Below are 9,691 nucleotides of genomic sequence, written 5' to 3'. Positions count from 1 at the left end.
AGGGGTGTTTCCACACCGGGAGCTCGAGTCCAGTGAGCAGGACATTTAACTGACCGGTCACGCTCTCCTGGGACAACGGGTTACGACCCCCTCCCCAGAGGGGCTGGTACACACCGGGTTGAAGGGCCTCACCTGGAGGGCCCAGCGGGAGAGCTCACGCTAATGGGACAGTTCGGTGTGGACGGAGGAGCAGGTTCAAGGGGAGCTGCAGGGTAGCGGTGTCGCTGGGAGGTCAGGCGCGCTGGGGCCTCTGTGCCACTACAGCGTTCTGGATTTTCTCCTGTGAGCGATGGGTCGCTGCGGCAGCCTGTCCAGCCAGGAAACGGCATGACGGATGTGATCGGATTCGTCCTGTCCCCCAGAAATGAGGGTCTGCGATGAGCTGGAGATGAGACAGTGAGCCATACAGCCCAGGGGTTTAGCTTCCTGTGGGAAGAGAGGCTTACGTTTCCTGTAAATGAACACGTAAACAAACAGGATTACACCTGTCTGTCTGTGCTCGAAAACACGGGGAAAAGGAACCAAAAGTGAATGACAATGGTTACCGAAAAGGGGAGGCAGGAGAGGAGTGGGGGACAGGGCTGGAAGTTGGGCTTTTCTGAGTGCATCCTGTTTAGTAGTGTTGGCTTTGGAACCTTGGGTTTTACATTAATTAGAAAACAAAATTAAATGTTAAAGATGTGTTTAAATCCCTAAAACTTTGTTAAGACGTAAAAAGACAGTAACGTGATTGAATAATTGCACATTGAGTTGGTGGCATACACAGAGAAGAATTTTTCCAAGTTATTTTTATTTTGTATTTTATTTTCAAGATTTTATTATTTAAAAAAAGGTTTAATGTTTGTTTTTGAGAGAGAGAGAGAGCACGAGCCGGGGAGGGGCAGAGAGAGAGGGAGACACAGAATCCGAAGCAGGCTCCAGGCTTTGAGCTGTCAGCACGGACCCCGACATGGGGCTCGAACTCACAAACCGTGAGATCAGGACGTGAGCCGAAGTTGGACGCTCAACTGACTGAGCCACCTAGGTGCCCTATCAACTGACCTTTTTACAACTTTTCTGGAAACTGTAAATATTAATTGTGTTCTTGCTCACTGTGAATTGATTCCAACTGTTCGCTACTACAAACAACACAGAATAGGAACCTGGCTGAATTTAGTTTAAAAACTAACACAAACAGAAACACCCGAGGAAAAACTGAAAAGGCTTCAGATGATACTAATTTCAGGTTAAGGTTATTTCCCTCGGATTGTCGTTGTGAACGCAACTGAATTGCTGGGGTTAATTTTGCTCTCCCTAAGTTTTCTCCTGGGAGCCGCAGAGGCTCCAAGGGCACATTCTAACCCAGTGACAGAGAATCTGCTCCTCAAACACAGCCACAAAGCCAGCTGCACGTTGTCAGTGAGAGAGAGAGAGAGAGACAGAGCCGTGGGCGGCCGCCCCCTCCAGGGCAAGACCAGGCCTGCCTGGGAGCAGAAGCATGAAGTCCTGGAAATTCACGGGGCTCACGAGCCGTAGTAATAAAATATCCCTTAGGAACAGCCTGTTAGCTGTTCCACGGTGTTCTCAGTGGGTGTGTCTCTCACCAGAGCCGGAATTTTCCAAAAGGCCTTCTGTGTTGGTGCCATTTTGTGAAAATCTAAGGAGAGCCAAGGTTTTGCTGAAGATGGTTGGGAGGGCTGAGTAGGCGGGTTGTGTTGGCAAAGGAGGTGCTGCCCCCTAGTGGCCCCTGTGGGGATGGCCGGGTCTGTGCCCCAGGGAACCTCGGCGATCTACCCTTCCATTTCTCACATTGGTAAACTGAGGTACACAGGACCCATAAAGGTCTTGTGGTAAGTTACAGGCGTATCGGCAACAAAGAGCACAGCGCATGTCCCGGAGCTGCTGTTCTTTCTCTCACAGGAAGGTGGGGATTGCATGGGCTGAGGTCCCTCCTGCCTCCACGGCCTGCTTTTTGAATCGCTTGCTTGCTTGCTTTTGAGAAAGAGAGAGAGACCAGGAGCAGGGGAAAGGCGGGGAGAGGGAGAGAAGGAGAACCCAAGCAGACTCCGCACTGTCAACGTGGAGCTCGATGCGGGGCTCGAACCCACAAACCGCGAGATCGTGACCTGAGCCGGAGTCGGACGCTTAACCGACTGAGCCTCCCAGACGCCCCTTCAAGATTTTATTTTTAAGTCATCTCTGCACCCAACGTGTGGCTTGAATCCACAGCCCTGAGATCGTGGATCGCACAATCTACCGACTGAGCCAGCCCAGAGCCCCTGAGGCACGTCTTTCTTAGAAGCCGACATAGACGGGCAGAGCCTTGGCCTGGGAAAGAAACAATACCAGATGGGACCCTTAGCCCTGTCAAGAACAGAAGTCCCCACGTTCATGGAGGGGGCTCTGAGGCAGTGTCCCGCTGCCCGCACGCAAGAACGAGGGTGCTGTATGCTCAGTTCCCCCTGCGTCCTGCCCCCGTGGTATCCCCTCCCATAATACAGTCTCGGTGCCCATACGATGCACATCGAAGAACAAGGAACAGAGCCACGGGGACGTTAAGTGACCTGTTCCAGGTGCCTTGGATACGAAACAGCAAAGCAAGATCTAGAACCTAGGTCTCCTGTTTCTCAGGCCAGTGATCCTTCTACTATATTCCCCGCTCGAGCGGACTTCGGAGGGCTCCTGTCAGAAGTTCACCCGTCCCTCTCGGAGAGCAAAGCACTCAGACCCTTCCCTGCCCACCAGTCTGTGCAGGTTCAGAACCTGAAAATCTTTCACTCTGCGGCTCCCGTCAGGATAACGGGAACGATGGTGAAGACGTTATTCATCAGTGGGGTTCCCTTCCCTCAAGGACATGGCTTAGGGACGGCCTCTGGGGACAGAGGGTGGCTGAGATGGCAGGATCTCTTAGACATAAAAACCACCACACCTGAACGGCAAAGTGGGCGTGATGTCTGACCCGCCCTCCCGGAGGTGCCCAGCAGGTGTCTAGGACGGGACCAGCCAGGGCACACGGAAAGGTGTCTGCCCCCCACACATGGTGCATTTAATCTTCTCAATCCTGAGAGGTAGATACAAATACTATGATCCCATTTCTCGGTTTGGAAGATGAGACGGGCAAGTAACTTAGCAGGATTCAAAGCTATGCTGTCTGGCCCCAGAGCCCACGCTGGAATGTGCTGTCTTTGGAGGTGACGAACTGCCTGTCAATGAAGGCATTCAACCAGAGTCTTGGCAATAGTAGGACGGATGAACAAGGAATTCCTACGAGGGACGGACCAAGAGATAAAGTCCCTTTCAGTGTTGAAATCCATGATCTTGGGAACAGGCGGGCGAGGCTAAAGCAAACCTCTCCTGAGTGGGCTCGTGAAGACATCCCCCCCCCCCCCCCGTTCACAGGGGACTCGCCAGGCAATTAACTGACATGCAGGCTGGTTTTCTAGAGACTGGCCACCAAGCAGGAAGTGGGGGCCTGCCTGGGGGACCCTGGCCCCGTAACTGGGGGACTGCTCTTCAGAGCCCAAACCTCGCTGGCCGTGCAGTCAGCCAGCCCCGAGGCCTCTCCTCCAGCCCTTCCAGATGCCCAAGAGCCGTGCTAGCCTCAGGGAAGCTCAGGGCAGCGATGAGACCGTCACCGAGGTCCCAAGATCTGCGACTGTGGAGGTTCAGGCGAGGCAGTGGCCGCCAAGCCTGGGCTTCTGGAACAGCCCAGTCACCCTCGGTGAAGTTCAGAACAGCACAGTCCAAATCGCAAAGAAGCCTGGATGACGGATAATTACATAGTGCATAATTCAGCATAATTACAATATGCTGAATGTTTTCTTCATTCAAGCACACAACATATGGCAGGTTGTTAATCAGGCACTTAGAGCAAGAGGTCTTATGGTCCTGCGTCAATAAAGAATTAATTTTGGGGCGCCTGGGTGGCTCCACTGATTGAGCGTCCAACTTTGGCTCGGGTCATGATCTCAGGGTTCATGAGTTGGAGCCCCGTGTCAGGCTCTGTGCCGACAGCTCAGAGCCGGGAGCCTGCTTCGGATTCTGTGTCTCCCTCTCTCCCTGTCCCTTCCCTGCTCACCCTCTGTCTGTCTCTCTCAAAAATAAATACATATTAAAAAAGTTTTAAAAAAAGAATTAATTTTTAATCGGCAGTGTTTTCTCTTATGTAGGCAAACTGAATAGCTAGGTTTTGTTTTTTTTTTAATGTTACCTTTCCTTAGAGGGCTTTCCACTCTTTCCTGCAAACGGCCAACCCTGGGACATCAAGTCCAAGTGTAATTGTGAACCTCAGACAGTAGGATCTGACCAAAGGGGATTCCACGGTGCCTCCCCTAAGATCTTGGCTCACGGCCCTTCCTTCCTGGGAACTTTGACCTAGGCGTCCTTCCTCGTCTGCAGACTCACATCCTTGCGGCACCCGGGCTTTGGCATAGAGGTTGCTGTGTAAACCAAGCAAAGTACAAAGCCCCGTTCTTCATTCTCGCACGAGACACGAGACCGGGGCCCGTGCCGTGACTCAGCCTGAACCCCAAACCTCAGAACAACAACGCTGGCGAGGCCGCCCAGGGAGAGGCTGCAGCTGTCACAACTTGGGGCCACGGTCACCTGGCCGTGAATCACACCCCGGCGACCGGCACCTGTTGAGCACCTGCTAGAAGTGATGCTGAGGCAGACGCTAAGTACCGCCAAGCACTTTGCTCTCAAAGGCTGGACGCGGCCACGGGGTGGACGACGGAGGCGATGCCCTTCCGAGCAACTGACACGGAGAGACATCCCGAGGTAATTCAGGGACTGGCTTTTAGGGCATGACGTCTGTGCCCGGGGTGGGGAGGACGAGACATCAGGCCTCTTGATTTCCAAGGTCACACCAGCTCCCCACCACACGCACGCTCGCCAAGAGACGGTGTGGTTTAGGTGAGGGCAACACGTCTCCTCTTGACCAGCCGTATCTGTTGACCCGCAGGCCGGCCACCGGCGACCCCAACAAGCCGCGCAGGGGAAACGTGGACACCGTGCAAGGGCACAGGAGCAGCACGGCCTTCGTGTCCGTGAACGTCGTGTCACTCGAAGTAGGTTTCGGTATAAAATGTCAAGACCTGGAAAACGTGGCCCCATCTGCAGCCAAGAGCACTGGGCAACTCAAGAGAGAGGATGAGGTAATGTTCTCAGCTGCCCCCGGTCACTTCTGCCGATACCCCCTGGGAGACAACGGATTCTCTGCCGAGAATAAAACCACCTTGGGGTGAGGTGAGGAACCAGACCCCGGGGAAAAGTTGCTAAAAAGTCACTGTTAAAAAAAATCCACTTTGCAGACACAGGGCGCCCGGGTGGCTCTGTCGGGTAAGCATCTGACTTCGGCTCAGGTCATGAGCTCACGGTTTGTGAGTTCGAGCCCAGCATTGGGCTCTGCACCGACAGCACAGAGCCTGCCTGGGATTCTCTCTTCTCCCTCTCTCTCTGACCCTCCCTCTCTTGCTCTCTCTCTCTCTCTCTCTCTCTCGAAAGAAATAAATGAACTTTAAACAATCACTTTGCAAGAGATGGAGACAACGTCAGAATTATTGTTACTAACCGTGGGGCCTCAGGCGAGCGATACTGCCTCTAGGAGCCTTACTTTCCTCATTGGTCACAGAAATAATATCTAGAAGAGAATGTGTGAGCATACCATGTGATAGAGTGGTGGTGCATTGCACAACTGAGAAAGGCTGTTGTCAGTATATTAACATACCCTATGTGCAAATTGTGCAGTCAGTGCCTCCTATAAAGCGATTGTGAATAAAATATAACTACAAACGAACGACATTGTGAAAGCAGAGAACTCATATACCCAAATGAATGGTAACAGACATTAGGTCCTGTCTTTGCTCTTTCCGGGACTTTCTCTTTGCAACTGCTCCCCCCCCGCCCCCCCCCCCCCGTCTGTCCTGCATCGCTGGTCCTTCCTTTTTTTTTTTTTTTTTACTGCATACTCCCTCTCAGTGTCTAAACATGACTCCTGCCCTATAAAAACCTAACACGATTCCATCATCTCCCTTCACTAAGCTTCGTATTTTGTCCCCTTGTGCCAAAAGCTCCTTCAAATAGCTCTCTGTCCTTGCTGTCTCTCCTCCGTCCCACCCATTTCTCCCTTGAACCCACTCCAGCCAAGCTTTTGTCTCCAGCTCTCACCTCTGCTGCTCTTGTCAAGGTCATTCGTGCCCTCCGAGAGGTCAAAGCCATTGTCGGTTCTCGGTCCCCATCTTGACTCATCGGCAGGGGTTGTCCTTTCCTCCTGACTCATATTTCTTCCTGGGCCTTGGGGACACTCTGCCCTCAGGTTCTGCCCCCCCCCCCCCCCGTGACAAGGATCCCTTCTCCTTTTCCTTTGCTTTCCCTCACCTCCACCAAGCCCCAAGCCGGGAGCTCCCCAGGTGCACCAAGGAGGAGAAAAACCACTGTCCACCATTGTCCCCAGAAATGAGGAGTCTTGGAAACCAAGTCGGGCCTGATTGTCTGGATGTGTTATGTTTCTCCTGGGTTGTTTCTCTGCACTCCTGCTTATACATCTGGACTAATTATCCATTTGGAGGAAAGAGTCAATTAAATTTTTTTTTCTCCTTTTTTTTTTAATGTTTATTTATTTTGGGGAGAGAGAGAGAGACAGAGTATGAGCATGGGAGGGGCAGAGAGAGAGAGAGAGAGACGCAGAATCTGAAGCAGGCTCCAGGCTCTGAGCTGTGAGCACAGAGCCTGATGCAGGGCTTGAACTCATCAACAGTGAGATCATGACCTGAGCCGAACTTGGATGCTTAACCAACTGAGCTACCCAAGCGCCCCTCAAAAAGAATTTTTTTTAATATAGCCTATTTATTTCTTTTTTTAAAAATGTTTATTTTATTTGTTTTGAGAGAGAGAGAGAGGGAGAGAGAAAGAGCAAGCCAGGGAGGGGAAGAAAGAGAGGGAGAGAGAGAATCCCAAGCAGGCTCTGACCTGACAGCAGGGACTCAATTTCACAAACTGTGAGATCACGACCTGAGCCAAAATCAAAAGTCGGACGCTTAACTGACTGAGCCACCCAGGTGCCTCCAGTCTATTTATTTATAATTACCCTTAGTAATAAATAAGCCATTAAACACTGAACAAAGGTGCTTATTTCAGAATTACTCTATTAGCTAAAAAAAAAAGGGGGGGGGATGATTACATAAATTATGACAAATCACCTGATTGGAAGGCTGGGCTCCATTTGAAAGGAGAATTAAGAACACACTAGACTTTCAATTAAAGGCTGTAACAAGAGATGAAGAAGGGCTTTATACAATAATTACAGGGTCTATCCATTAGGAAGAGCTAACAATTACAAATGTCTATGCACCGAATTTGAAAGCACCCAGATATATAAAACAATTAATCACAAACATAAGCAATCTTATTGATAAGAATGTGGTAATGGCAAGGGGACTTTACTCCGCTTACAGCAATGGACAGATCATGTAGACAGAGAATCAGGAAAGAAACAATGGCCCTGAACAATGCATTGGACCAGATGGACTTGACAGATATATTTAGAACTCTATATCCCAAAGCAGCAGGATATACTTTCTTCTCGAGTGCACACGGAACATTCTCCAAGATAGATCACATACCGGGCCACAAAACAGCCCTCAATAAATATAAAAGAATTGAGATCATAGCATGCACACTTTCAGATCGCAATACTATGAAACTTGAAATCAGCCACAGGAAAAAGTCTGGAAAACCTCCAACAGCATGGAAGTGAAAGAACATCCCACTAAAGAATGAATGGGTCAACCAGGCAATTAAAGAAGAAATTTAAAAACGCATGGAAACAAATGGAAATGAAAACACAACAACCCAAACCCTTTGGGATGCAGCGAAGGCAGTCCTAAGAGGAAAATGCATTGCAATCCAGGCCTATCTCAAGAAACAAGAAAAATCCTAAATATAAAGGAGAATTATGAAACGTACATAGAAGGGGGCGCCTGGGTGGCTCAGTCGGTAGAGTGTCCGACTTTGGCTCAGGTCACGATCTCGCGGTTCATGGGTTCGAGCCCCGCGCCAGGCTCTGCGATGACAGCTCGGAGCCTGGAGCCTGCTTCGGGTTCTGTGTCTCCCTCTCTCTCTGCCCCGTCCCCGCTTGCATTCTGTCTCTCTCTCTCAAAAATAAACATTAAAAAAAATTTTTTTAAGATAAATAAGCATTGTTTAAAAGAAAATTCCAGAGGGACGTGGAAACACGTTGTATACGGTGTGTGTGTGTGAAGCGACCCAAGCAGAAGGCACCGGTGTGCACAGGTGAACCAGTGCTGAGGGCGCACCACAGGGACAAGACCCTGACGGTCTGCTCGCGACAGCTCAGGTGGCTGTGAACGGTCTGTAAAGGGCTGTGTTTGCTCTGCGGCGCCCCGCGTCCCTTCCAAGGCCCGGAGTCGGTATCTGTTGGGAGAGGCACGTGTCTGTGACCCCTGCTGGCTGGGCTGCGGCCCGGGACACTCCGTACGGAGTCATGGAGAGCCCGGTAGCCTGGGCCAGGCTTATTCCGCGGTGAGGGGATGACTTTCCCTGTTCCAGCTCCCATCGTGCTCCCCTGTTCTGCGTAAAGCGGATGCCCCCACCCGTCTGTATTTTAGACCCCCCGGGGGAGGAGGCGGTCCTTCCACGGCAGAAAGGGGGTGCGCGCAGCCACACGGTGCTCCAGGGTTGCGGGTGGGTCCGCTGGCCAGGGGAGGAAGGACGCAGGACAAGGGCTGGCTCTTGCAGGCTGTCCCCACCCTCTCTTGTACCACCTGAGCCCGCTGTGCCAGTGGTCTGTCCTCAGCGACCTTGAATCACACTCTGGTTTCTCCCTTGGGTGGCACTCACCTGCCTTTTCCCGTTGGGGGCACAGCTGGGCCACCCAGGGAGCAATGAAATACACACATTCAAGTTTCTACTAACTTCTTCTCAGAATTCTCCCAGCCCGTCCCCATCAGCTTCCTGCGGCTGCTCTAACCAATCACCACAAACCTAGCGGCTTAAAATAACACAGATGTGTTACCTTCCAGGTCTGGAAGGTCAGAAGTCTGAGGTGGGTCTCCCTGGGCTAACGTCAAGGTGCCACGGACTGCGTTCCCTTCCGGAGGCTCCAGGAGGATATCCGTTTCTTTGCCTTTCCAGCTCCTAGAAGCCGCTGGAACTCCCCGCTCATGGCCACTTTCGCCATCTTCAAAGCCAACGACGTTGGACTGAGTCTCAAGCTGCCATCTTCATGGTTCTGCCTCTTCCCTGTGATCACACGGATCCCTCTTGGACCGTTCAGAAAATCTCCCATCTCAGGGTTGGCTGATCCGCGGCCTTAATTCCTTCTGCTGTTTTAATTCCCTTTGCCAGGTAAAAATACCGCATTCACAGATCCTGGGGATTAGGACGGGGACACGTTTGCGGGGGCGTTATTCTGCTGACCGCAGTTACCTTTCGACTCCTGAGTGCCAGTCCGCCAGATAGGGCTGCTGTATCAGCTGGTTGAACATTGTACTTTGGGCATGCTTCTTCCGGTTGGCCCCAGTGCTCACGGTCTAATCACAAGGGTTAAACTCCGTGTGCCTTCCCTTCCTCTGAGTCGACCCCAATCACAAGTCGACTCAGTCGGCGGCAAAGTCAAGTCAAGTCGATGGCAAAACCAGCTTCCTTCCATGCCGTTCCTTGCGCTTGAAACATCCTTCCTCCAGACCACGGG

The sequence above is a fragment of the Lynx rufus genome, unplaced genomic scaffold, assembly GCF_022079265.1.
Source record: "Lynx rufus isolate CCGP_SWC_20201006 ecotype Redwood Valley unplaced genomic scaffold, mLynRuf1.p SCAF_2, whole genome shotgun sequence".
NCBI lineage: Eukaryota > Metazoa > Chordata > Mammalia > Carnivora > Felidae > Lynx > Lynx rufus.
This window is presented reverse-complemented; position numbering follows the sequence as displayed.